At 42.8% G+C, this 12,911-nt stretch overlaps 1 long non-coding RNA gene across 2 annotated transcripts in view; it reads right to left on the bottom strand.

The window, feature by feature from the left end:
- Positions 1–7,820: 7,820 nt before the first annotated feature.
- LOC123383931 overlaps positions 7,821–12,911 on the bottom strand; it is a 40,190-nt gene continuing 35,099 nt past the window's right edge. The window contains exon 3 of one of the 2 annotated variants that reach the window (XR_006594360.1): positions 7,821–8,451. This is a non-coding gene — a long non-coding RNA (uncharacterized LOC123383931). Of the gene's footprint in view, positions 8,452–11,569; positions 12,320–12,911 lie in introns of those variants that run through there. The other variant, XR_006594359.1, reaches the window with a different exon arrangement.

The following is a 12,911-nucleotide window of genomic DNA, read 5'->3' as shown; positions in this document are numbered from 1 at the left end:
TAACCGACTGAACCACTCAGGCAAAAGTCTGAAATGCACTGAGTACACACAGCGCACAAGCATACATAATTAAAAGGCAATAGATAGTCATCAGGGTAAATGTTATCAAGATATGATAGAGAATAAAAGTTACTAAGAGTACAGCCTTTAGAGCTGGCCGGTCCTGCTTTAGAGAACCAACTTTGTCTCTTCCTCTCTGTGTGACCTTACATTTGCCTCAGCTAAGGCTCTGTCTCCTCATCTGGGACATGGTGATGATAAAGAATACCATCTTATAGGTTTCTTGTCAGTGATCAATAAGGCAAAGTGTATTGCCTAGGTCATTGTAATACCAAATAAATATTAGCTTTTATTATTACTGCTACCACCTCTGGCATCGAATTTCATCCCATGCTGTCAAAGCTTTTAAATTGAATTCTGTCATTTTCATGAGCAAGAAGAAGAAAATCCTGATGGAGTTTGACAAATAAGGAGCCCAAAGTAAATTATTTCTCCTTCACATACACAACTGCCTTCCTTTGATATTAATATGAGCTCTCCGTGTGCATAGAAATGAGGACAGACCAAGTGCTCTTCACATCTATTTGGTTTTCTAACTTCAAAAGCCGAACTCCGAGGCAATCTGCTACAGTGTGTCGTCCTCACAGCCTCCTGACTGGGTTCACTAATACAGCATCAGATGGAATCTCTAGTCTGCACACAGCAACTCTGTATCACCTGATTGGAATATAAGACATGTATACACTCAATATTTTCTTTCCAAGCATCTTCCCCATCTTCTCCATTCCCATTGCAACACCTGAATGTCATGAACATTCCAACTGTTGGAGTCCTAGTAGATCTCCCTTCTCTAAACTACTCAAAATTCAATTGCATGCTACCATTATCCTAAAACATAGTCTAATAATATTGTCTCAACTCAAAAAAGTTGCCATGCATTAAACTCTTTGACATTGGCCATAGTGACTTCTTACTAGATATGCCTCCTGAGGTAAGGGAAACAAAAGCAAAAACCAGCTATTCAGACTTCTTCAAAATAAAAACTTCTGCATAGCAAAGGAAACAATCAACAGAACTAAATGGCAACCTTCGAGGGGCCCCTGGGTCGCTCAGTCAGTTAAGCATCTGACGTCAACTCAGATCATGATCTCGCGGTTTGCTGGTTCAAGCTCCTTGTCGGGCTCTGTGCTGACAGCTCAGAGACTGGAGCCTGCTTCAGATTCTGTGTCCCATTCTCTGCTCCTCCCCCACTTGTCCTCTGTCTCTCTCTGTCTCTCAAAAATAAATGTAAAAAAAAAATTTTTAAAGGCAACCTTCAAAATGAATGGGAGAAGATATTTGCAAATGACATATCTGATAAAGGGTTAGGATCCAAAATATATAAAAAACTTCTAAAACTCAACACCCCAAAAGAAATAATCCAGTTAAAAAATGGGCAGAAAACATGAATAGACATTTTTCCAAAGAAGACATCCTCTTCTGCTGACATCCTCAACACGACTCATCATCAGGGAAATACAAATCAAAACCACAATAAGATATCACCTCACACCTGTCAGAATGGCTAAACTTAACAACACAGGAAACAACAGGTATTGGTGACAATGTGGAGAAAGGAGAACCCTTTTATGCTGTTGGGAATGCAAACTGGTACAACCACTGTGGAACACTGTATGGAGGTTCCTCAAAAGTTAAAAATAGGGGTGCCTGGGTGGCTCAGTTGGTTAAGTGTCTTGACTCTTGATTTTGGCTCAGGTCATGATCTCAGGGTTGTGAGATCAGGCCTTGCATAGGGCTTTGTGCTGAACATGGAGCCTGCTTAAGATTGTCTCTCCCTCTCTCTCTGCCCCTCCCTTGCTCTCTCTCTCTCTCTCTCTCAATCTCTCAAAAATAAAAGTTAAAAATAGAACTACCCTCTGATCCAGCAATTGCACTACTAGGTATTTACCCAAAGGATACAAAAATACTGATCCAAAGGGATGTGTGCATCCCAATTTTTATAGCAGCATTATCAAGAATAGCCAAACTATGGAAAGAGCCCAAATGTCCATTGACTGATGAATGAATGAAGAAGTCATATATATTTACAATGGAATATTACTCGGCCATAAAAAAGAATGAAATCTTGCCATTTGCAATGACATGGATGGAGCTAGAGTGTATCATGCTAAGCAAAATCAGTCAGAGAACGACAAACACCATATGATTCCACTTAGATGTGGAATTTAAGAAACAAAACAAATGAACAGGGTGGATGGGGGGGCGGGGTGGAGGGAGTGAGGAAAACCAAGAAATGGACTCTTAACTATATAGAACAAACTGATGGTTATCAGAGGGGAGGTGGGCAGGGGGATGGGTAAAATAGGTGATGGGGATTAAGGAGGGCACATGTGATGAGCACTAGTTGTTGTATTGTTTCATGTAAGGTTGAATCACTAAATTCTACACCGGAAATGACTATTACACTGTATGTTAAGTAACTGAAATTTAAATAAAAATCAGGAAGGGGGAAAAAAAGTTGCCATGAATTCTCGGTGACTCCAGAATGCAGAATCCTTAGCCTAAGTTCTGGGTCTTCTACATTTGCCCGTCTAGATCCACTCTTCACCATGCTCTGTCCATCAGGCTCACCTCCACAGAGGAATACCAGGAGTTATCGCTCTCTGGCTTCCAGTTGGGTTTAACTAAAGGGAAATCCCAAAAGGATTGGTGAGGACCTTGACTGAAATGTGGGGGAAGAGACAGCCAACTGGAATATAGTTTTTGCAGTGATGGCATTTCTCAGCTTAAGGCCACAGTTCCTGCTGGGCCCCCTTTTTGCACAGATGTACCTCCTTCCAGCTTCTCACAGTTCCTTGTCTTGCCTCTTCAGGCCTAAAGGTGAGGATTGCTTCCCTTATTAAACTCTTCAATGTTATCCCATTTAAGTGTGCCATCTGTTTCTTGCCAGGATCTTGACTAATACAGAGTAGTTCTAGAAAAAAAAAATTCTCAAAATGGGATTCTGGGAATGAGTTGCCCACGCATTTTAGGAAAGCGTAAACTCCTTGCCAAGGAAAAATGAGATACTGGTAATTTATGGCATGTGCTGCCATCATGAACACTCAAATTATCATCATCCCCTAACCACTCCATCAGAAGACCTGGGTGATGCTTTATCAAGGCATTTAGAAATGCATTGGCAAGAGAAGCACCAGCATCTTTGCAAGTCCCTGAGGTAGTGTTATATAGGAGTCCAAGGTAGAAGCTGGCATTGAACTTCCTGATTTCAATGAAAATAATGGAATCTCAGGGTGGTAGAAACCAGATGGCAGTGTTTAATCATCATATGTAATTGCCCCCAATAAGCCAGGAAAGAGATCAGAAAAGATAAGGAGAAACAGGTTGCCTTCAAATGGAAGGGACAACTGTATACTTTATAAGGATTCTTTCTACTCTTTTGCCCTCTGTCATAAAATAGTTCAGAGGGATCTTGATTGCCTTGATATTCCACAGACTATCACACTGGTACAAATCATCATTGACATTATGCTAATTGGATTTGGAGAACAGGAAGTAGCTGAAACCCCAGATGCCCTAGAAAGGCGTACGCATGGCAGGATACGGGAGCAAATCTCCACAATATTTCAGGAGTCTACTGCACTGGTGAAGATTCCAAGGGTACGATAGTCTGGGAGCATGGCAGAGTATCTCTTTTAAAATATGAGACATATTTTAACTGACCCACTGTCCATAAAGAAGCATAAGGTTTTCTGAGCCCCTTTGGGTTCTAGAAACAACATAAATATGTTACTAGGACCCTAGTTTTGAATCCCCTCTGAGGCTGTCAGTTTTGATTAAAACTAGGCTGCCATTCAAACTACTTAGCCACTTGGACTTTATGACCAATCATATCCAACTGGACTGGAAGTGTCTGTGACAGATAGGGATGCTCAATGGAATCTCTGGAAAGCCCCACTATGAGAAGCACAGAACACTTCTGAGAAGTATGAGAACACTTCCCCTGGGGTTTGGAGTACAGCCATGCCAACTTCTGACAACAACAAGTCTCCATTAGAAAGGCAGATATAGACTTGCTACTGGGCCTAGTCGAGACCAAACACCTGACCATGAAACATCAAGTGTTTACTTGTCATGAACCGGGTGTTATTTGATTGACCAAATCAGAAAAGTTGGATGCACACAGCAGCATCCCATTGTCAAATGGAAATGGTTTGCATAGGAGTAGGCCCGAGCAGTCTGAAAAGAACAGTGAGGAACAGTGACAGGTGGCTAAGACTCCCACAGAACTCGCTCCTCATACTGTGCTGAAGAATTTATCATCAATCTAAACACATCCACTTTACAAGACATTCTTTATTCTGTGATTAGGTCCTTTCTACTTTTCAGTATGAAAATATTTTTATTTGATTACATAATGATGATAAGAAATACTAGGGTTTGTTTCCTGTATTATTTGTTTGTTGCTCAGTGTTTATACTTGGCAAAATAAAATACCTTCTGTTAGTTTCTGGGAATTTTATTAGTTTGTGAAAGACAAAGGTTAGAAACCACTGGTGTGTTGGTTATGAGCACTGTAGGCCCTGGAGACAGCTCCAAACCCAACTCCACCACCAGTATCTGGAGGAAATTTATTTACTCTTTCTGGACCTCAGTTTCCTCATTGATTTCATAGGGTTTGGCAGATAATTAAATGAGGTATTGCATAGAAAGTGTTTCTTTCACCCAGGATCTGGAATCTAATTCCAGCTCAATAAACTTTTGTTATTATTGGCTTTGTATTATTATTGCTATTATTACTCTTAATACATTGGTCCAAATCATGGCAGAAAAGAAACTATTAAAACTTTCCTCACCACTTTGAGTGGGTATCACAGAATATGACATCACCTACTCTGAGGACACAGTGTGAGTTCCTGGATTAGACACTGATATGAGAATCAAGCAGTTTAGGGGAGCCTGGTTGGCTCAGTCGGTTAAGCATCTGACTTCAACTTAGGTAATGATCTCATAGTTCGTGGGTTTGAGGCCCCTGTCAGGCTGTGTGCTGACAGCTCAGAGCCTGGAACCTGCTTTGGATTCTAGGTCTCCCTCTTCTCTCTGCCTCTCTCTCTCTCTCTCTCTCTCTCTCTCTCTTTCTCAAAAAGTAAATAAATAAATAAACATTTAAAAATAAAAAAAAAAAAAGAATCAAGCAGCTTAGATACCCACCTGGCCCTCTTCCTAACTTCCAGTGAAACTACTGTATCACTTCTGATCTGCAAAAATGAAGGGTGGGAAGAAACCTACTCTGGCTATAAGAACCATCTCCAAAACAGTCCTAAGCTCTCTGTATCTCTTCAGGAAAGGGGAATGGGTGGGAATAGCATGATTCAAACATGTTTGCTTCCTAGCCACTTTTTTTGGGGGTGAAATTTATATAACATAAAATTAGCCATTTTAAAGGGTATCGTTCAGTAGGATTTAATACATTCATAATGTTATGCAACCACCACCTCTACCTATTCCAAAACATTTTCATCATCCCAAAAGAAAACCTCATGCTCATTAACTAGTCAATCCCCCTTGCTCCCCCCACTATTCCTGGCACCTGTCTCTATGGACTTACCTATGGTGGATATTTCACATAAATGGAATCATACACTACATAACCCTTTGTGTCTCATTTCTTTCACTTGGTATGTGTTGGAGGTGCACCTATGTTGTAGCTGATATCAGTACCTAATTCTTTTTCATGGCTAGGTAATATTCCATTGTATGCATATACTGCAATTTGTCATTCCTTTCATCCATTATGGACATCTGGGTTATCATAGCCACTTCTTATCACTCATTATTATTAATGATTTCCACTGTGATTATCCTTTTTTGTTTTTAACTTGCCTCTCTTATTTTTGCAATAATATATATCTCAGACTATGCATCAGTTGACGTTAAAGGACCCATATTCCAGTATGGCCATATTTCAAAAGATAGTTTTGGGTTCAACAGCATCCTCCCTACCTCCAATCATCTTCTTTTCTCCAAGAGTGGTGCCATTTAAGATGTGTGCTCTAAAAACAGTGCAGATGTGCAAGAGAATATACTGACTTCATAATTTGCGGTGACCAATATATATAAACAAACAAACAAATATGTTCCAGAGAAGGGGGAAAAGAAACCCCAGGTAGCTCCAGGGGTACTCTGGAAGGCAGATGATGTGGTCTGTCACATCAAGAGAGAACATTTGTCCAGTCAGTAAGACGGCAGAAGTGGGCCATCTTTATGGCCCTAGGCCCCTACGTGGAGTGAGCTATTCTGAAAGAGTTCTACCCTGGGTGTCAAAGGGCCTTCTATCTCCTCCTTTATTTCTGTCCACTTAGTCCTCTCATCACAGACCAATAGCATGAGGACCTTTTTCCTAATTGGAGAACCATCTCTCAGGAGGATTATGAAGAACATGGTTCCACACCAGAGACCATGAGGCCGACTGAGCTGACTGTGTGATTCGGAAGTACACTAGGTCCAAGACCTCTCATATGGGTTATCCAAATGTAAGAATATCCCTATCGCTTGTTCCGTGGTGCTTTTTCCTTCCATTTAGATTCTGCTGCTTCACATGATGAATCCTGTCTCTAAAACTGCCTCACCCAAAACGTTGTGTCTACACCCCACGGAGGGAAATGGAGATCTGGCAATGATCCAGTTCATTTGATCAACATAGCTGGCGGAACCAGATAATTTAAGCTCCAAATTTCCCCATTAATCAAAATAGTCTGATGACGGATACATCTGCTTTTACTTTGGGTTGTATAGACACAGTCTAATTGTGCATTTCCTAAAAACAGAATTGTATCATCTGTAACATTCATAGAGCTCTTCCTGCCCACATTTCTTTCCCAGTCTGTTTGGCTGAACAGATAACTCAGTAATTAAAATTCATAATCAACACATGTTGAGTATTTTTCCTCTTTCTTCTGTTTTTACAATCCTTTCCCTGACTTCTGAGTGGTTTGCCAACTGTTCCACTTTTCAGAAGTAAATACTAGAGGTTATCTTCCTATGGGGCCACCACATTGCCCATCTTTCTTATACGTTTCCTCTTCCCTCTTGCCCCAGTCCCAACCCCCACCACTCTTGGAGGCAGGCACTTCAAAAACATTGACAGGTCTGACTAGTCCTTGAAGGCCATTTGGGAAAGTAAAGTAGCAAGTAGTAAGAAAAATAAAGAATGGCAATAACAGAGAGTTTGGTTTGAAGCCAGATATACCACTGTGTTTACAGCCACGGTCTTCTATTTCAGAAGGTCCGTAAGTCCTAGACAAGCTTATTAGCCCTGTGCCATTGGAATGGAATCTGGCCAAGCCTATCTTGCGCCAAACAAGTAGGAGGATGGCTGGTGGGCTGGTGGGCAGCGAAGGTTGCAGTTAAGAGGGTCTTTGGTAAAAATGTTTTTCCTGGAGGGACAAAATGAATGCGTTCTGAAAAGGAAAACCAAGTCCCTGAAGCTGACTTAGGTTCTTTGGGAGTACACTATGCAAGAGCCATGTTCAGCTTTAGAGCAGAGCTCACATGGTTTCTAAAATAAGCCTGAACTATGACTGTCATCAACTTCTTTAACTGGGAACAGACCCCCAGATTCACATCTTCTTCTGGGGTCTTTGCATCTCTCCCTTCAACATGCTAGTAGCTTCTTTTCTTCTCAGCACCTAGGAAAGCCTCCCCATAAATGGATTTCTCTGCTTCCCCACGGCAGCCCTGTGATTCTATCTTACAGACAAAGTCACCACCAAAGTCACACCTTGACTGTGCTGCCAGCCCCTCTCCTTTTTGATGCCCTGAAGCCCTGCTCCTGGCCACAGTTTTGGGCTCAGAGAAGTTTCTGATTCTTTGAAATTTAAAGCATTGAGATTCTAAAGCTGCTCTTGCATAATCCAATTAGAGAACCACTTTTAACTGGCTTGTACATTTCTCCCAGACTTACCTTCATCAGAGTACATAAATGAGGATGCCTTCTCACAGTTCCAGAAATCTGTGAAGTCAAGATGGTATTTTTAACGCACCCATTTTAAACAATGTCTGTGCCGGACCACTTTTGTTTTTGCTGTTGGCGCAGGTGAAGAGCTCCTAACAGCTGAGCTCTGGATTCGACATGTGTGTCCCAGGGAGGGCCTTGGATTTTTCAAAGGGTAATGTTCTCACATGTGGAAAAACACTCAAGTGTTTTCACTATTCATGGCTCAGTATAACTCCTTCATGCGTATTTCATGGACGAACAAGAGGCATCTAACAATGGAAATTCTATCACCTTATCTGTTTTACTCTTCCTCCTATCTGGAAAACACTCACATGCACACATGCACATGCACACACACCTGGGAAGTTCACTTTCTTCTTGGATTCCAAACACTTCTATGAGTATACATAGAATTTTCCGTTGAGTACTCAGGAGGGCTTTGCATGTTTCCCAAACTGTAGAGAAAATGAGATTTGGATTACTTTACTTCAGCCAGAACCTGGCCTAGAAGCTATCAAATCTCCTGAAGTTCCTAGATGAATAGGGCACTGACTTCCTAGCAAGTGAAAGGTCATGTGCCATATTCCATGGGCGATCTAGAAATGGTGTGCAGTGCCCTTTGGCTACAATGAAGAATAGCCTAAGACTGGTCAGGACAGCACACCCTTGAGGCAAAGCCACTTGGTCATTTCTCTGTGCAAAAGGAAAATAGGAAATTTTGGCCTCCCTATGGTCCCTCACAGACCACACTACCTTTTGTGGTGGAGAGGTCCAAAACATGTCACTGCATCATAAAAATTATTTTGAGTAGAAGGCGTTGAGTTCCTAAAATCCCTTATCTGCCTAAAACAGAGCCCCTTGAAAGAGCTCAAAAGAACTCAGTTGTCATAAATACTCTACTCAGGAATTTCTTGCAACCAGGGAGGATTGACTCTTATCACTGGAGAAGAAGACATTGTCATAAAACTGTCAGGTCTTCTATCTTTCTCCCCAAGGGCCCATTTATCTTTCCAAAAATCATTTGTTTTCCCATAAATGCCCTTCTCCCCTTTTCCTTCCCCTATTAAAATGGTATATAAGCCCCAGATTCTAACTGCCATGGTCTTCTGTGAACTGCCTTAAGTATGTGATTAAATCTGTTTTTTCTCTTGCAAATCTGCCTTTTGTCAGTTTAATTCTACAGGTGCCCACCTTCTGAAGCTAACAACAGGGTGGAAGAAAAGACTTTCCTCCTCTAGAATGGGGTCAGCAGGTGCTGGCTATCTTCCATTGGGCCCTTCAGGTCTCTACCATTCTGCCTTTTGCTCTGCCCCAGGAGATTCGCTGTATGGACTATTCAATAGCCTCCCTGGTCTTCTGGTCTCCACTTGGGTTTGGCCAATGGAGACCATCAGAAAGACTACAGAGAAAGAAGAATGAAGTCACGGTCCTTCTATTCCTCCATATCCCCCTGTGGGGTCACCACTGTGGGGTCACCATGGGCTATGTCCCTCAACTCAGAGTCCTAGCTCCTATAAATGAGCCTGCTCCACACCACTTCTCCAGCTCCTGGTTCTGGTAATTGCTCCCTCCTCTTACCCCTTGTGGCCTAGGGATGATAGAGTCCTAACTAGCCCCTGCGCACTGCAAGCACCTCTTGATTTTCCTTTACCCTGCTGCATCTTTGCATATGGTCAGTGGCATATAAATTCCTTCAAAGTACCTGATTTGGATGTGTTTTCTCACCAGAACCCTCAGGGAAGACAGAAAACAATCATGGATTTCAAGGCAATCCCATTTGGGGATTTGGGGAGTCACTGAACACCTGCCACCCCAAGCCCTCTTTCCAGAAGTGGCAGGAAAGTCCAGCTGACTTTTTCTTGCTCCTCTGGAACTGTGAAAGCCCAATCACTCCTCCTACCACTTAGGCCACTGTCCTTGTGCTTATTACCAAGACGAAGGCAATGGCAGTGCACCACCACCACCATTTCAGCACTTGTGAGAAAGACCATTCTGACCTATGTCCCTCTTTCAGCAGAGATTTTATTAAGTCTCCTCAGGACTGGGTAAGAGGATAGTTAAGACCTAACATCCACTGTGTGCTCAAAAGTGCCCTCCATGGTGACTTGACCTTGGAGTGGCAGGACAAAGCTATACCTTCTTCCTTCTCTCCCCCACGGCAAGACAATGTCCCCACCTAACAAGACACTCTTCTTAGAGAGGAAGGCTCTATCTTCTCTTTTCTTTCAATTCTAATATCCTTCTTAGCCAAAGTCCTCCCTGCTTCCTTTCCACAGCAGATCTCCCAAGAATGAGGTGCCCCACCTACTAAACTGCACATTAGACCACAATGCAAGAAGGTGACCACCTGCTTCTCATTAGATGTCATAAACAAAAGAGGGGGAAGTGGGTCACCTGGCCTTCCCATAAGCCACACCTCTGATCACACTGTTTTCCTGTTGTCTGAAAGATTCCATCTGACCTCTTTGTCCTAGAATTCAAAGTCTATCAGAATCTGGCCTCAGTCTGTCCTTCCAATAATGGCCAATAGTCTTGATCAACTGTTGGGTTAGGTGATCACAGACCTGATAGGCCAAGACAGGGGGTCTTGGTCTGCTTTGTAGGTGGTGGGACCTGGTGGTGAGGGAGGGAAGATGCGTACAATGAAAGATCACACAGACATCAGTGTGGCAGAAGATAGAATGGAGGTAGCCTGAGGTGAGGTGGGGAGGTGGGGAGGAGGAAGTTCCACAGCTTCCTTGGGATGTGACCTTCTATAAGGTCAGGAGGGCTTGTGAATGATCCCACCCCCTTGCAGAGGTGAATGTGGTATGGAACAAGCTGTTGCAAGCTCCAGGGGAGGCAAGGGGTCAGGGTCTCTGCTGCTACCGCAGCCCTGCTACTGCCCACCCAACCTCTGCACCAGGGCAGAAAAGGGAGGGGAAAGGAGAGGTTGGGGGGGGGGGGGGAGGGAAGGAAGGGGAAAGAGAGGCATATTTCTGAAAGTAAAAGCTTCTGGGTTCTCCCAGTGTTCTGAGCTTAGCCCTGTTTACAACCTCTCTAACCTTCCCTGCTATTCCAGAAAACTGATCTCGCCCTAGGGCTCTGGGAGTAAAATGACCGGGATATTCAGGGATCAAGGCTGGGAGGCAGCGATTCCAGGTGGTGCTGCACTGCTGGTATCCCCTGCCCTCCTGCCAGCCTGTGTGCTGAGATGCTGTGCAGGGCACCTGGGGATAGTACTGAAGCCCCAAAGTACTGAGGGTCCTCTGTGTTTTGACTCAGGAAGAGACACCACCTCCATAAAGATTTCTCCCATTAAAGACAAAAAAAAAAAGGCAATCTACAAAAGAAGAAATATTCAATAGCACCTATAATGTTGGACGACCTCCCTATCCACCAAAAGAATGCAAATTCAGGCAGGATACAGTTTTTCACTTATCAAACCACCAAACACCGAGAAAAAGAGTATACCCATTACCAGGGAGAATTTTAAGAAATACAGTCTTTTATAAATCACTGGTTGCTATGTAAAGCAGAACTGCTTTCCTGGTACTTTTTAGTAAGTATCCAAACCTTAAAAAGTGACACACCTGTCACCCAGCCATCTCATCGAGCAGAATTTATCCCAGATCACTAATTAAGGATGTAACCAAGCTACTAACTCTTATTGGATGATTGCCTTTTGTCCAATTCTCAGTCATCCACACTGGACGTCTGGAGACGGCAACTACTTCCCTTACCAAACAATCCATTCTGTTACCAGCCGAGTGAGAAAACTGTCAATTTTTCATAAGCACATGTATAAGAAAAACATTATCTTAGTGGCCATATACACGAAAGTCCCAAATTCGTTACCTTTCTATGCTAGGCTTTCGTTGTTGGCTTTGTTTCCACTGTCTGTGCCAGATATAGTTCAACTCTTCACACTTTTAATTTTAATTGGAAATTCTTATATAATGCATATGACAAATAATTTAATATAGATTTGACCCATGATGAGTCAGCCAGGGAAGATTAAAATACAGTAAGAAAAATCCCCCAAATTCGTGTGGTTTAAGCACCACAAAGTGTTATTTCTTGCTCATGCTTCTTATCTCATACGGGTCAGCGGGAAGGTCGGCTCCATGTCTTTTCACCCAGGGATCCAGTCTGCTGGGACCTCCATCTCTCCAGCACTGCTGGCTGCCCAGGTAGAGGAACAGCACCCAGGAGGAACAGTACCACTAGTTAAGTTCTCCAGCCTGGGAGAGACACCTTCCTTTCCACTCACAAGTCTTGAAACAGAGTCACGTGGCTACACAAATAACTTCGGGGGTGTGGGGAAGCCGGATTCCACCATGTCTAGAAGGAAGGATACCAGAATGTAAGTGACCCATCCTCATATTAAGGCTGGGGAGTTCGCCTCGACGGTATGACTTGGGTATCAGCCCGCATAATTCATTCTTGAAATTTTCTGAGGAAAATGTCATTGTGAGGAAAGAGGAAATGGAACCAATCTCATTAATTGATGATTCATTCAGTGATTAGCTATTGAGAATTTGTTCAGCATTATGCTAGGAATTATGAAAATACAAAGAATTATAATCACAATGTTTCCAGGTGTTTAAATCTACCTGAAGGTGTAATATAAATTACACCTTGGCATATAAATTGAATATAAAATGTAGGGAGTCATAGGGTGCCTGGCTCAGTTGGTTAAGCCTCTGACTCTTGATTTTGGCTCAGGTTATGGTCTCATGGTTGATGAGATTGAGCCCCTGTGCTGACAGTGTGGAACTTGTTTGGAATCTCTCTCCCTCTCTCTCTCTCTCTCTCTCTCTCTCTCTCTCTCCCTCTCTCTCTCTGTCCCTTACCCATTTGTGTATACTCTCTCTCTCAAAATAAACAACAAATAAACATTTTTTAAATGTAGGGAGTCAGTGCCTGACAACAA

The sequence above is a fragment of the Felis catus genome, chromosome A2 (assembly GCF_018350175.1).
Source record: "Felis catus isolate Fca126 chromosome A2, F.catus_Fca126_mat1.0, whole genome shotgun sequence".
Taxonomy (NCBI): Eukaryota; Metazoa; Chordata; class Mammalia; order Carnivora; family Felidae; genus Felis; species Felis catus.
The sequence above is the reverse complement of the archived record's forward strand: the minus strand, read 5'-3'. Positions and strand labels throughout refer to the sequence as shown.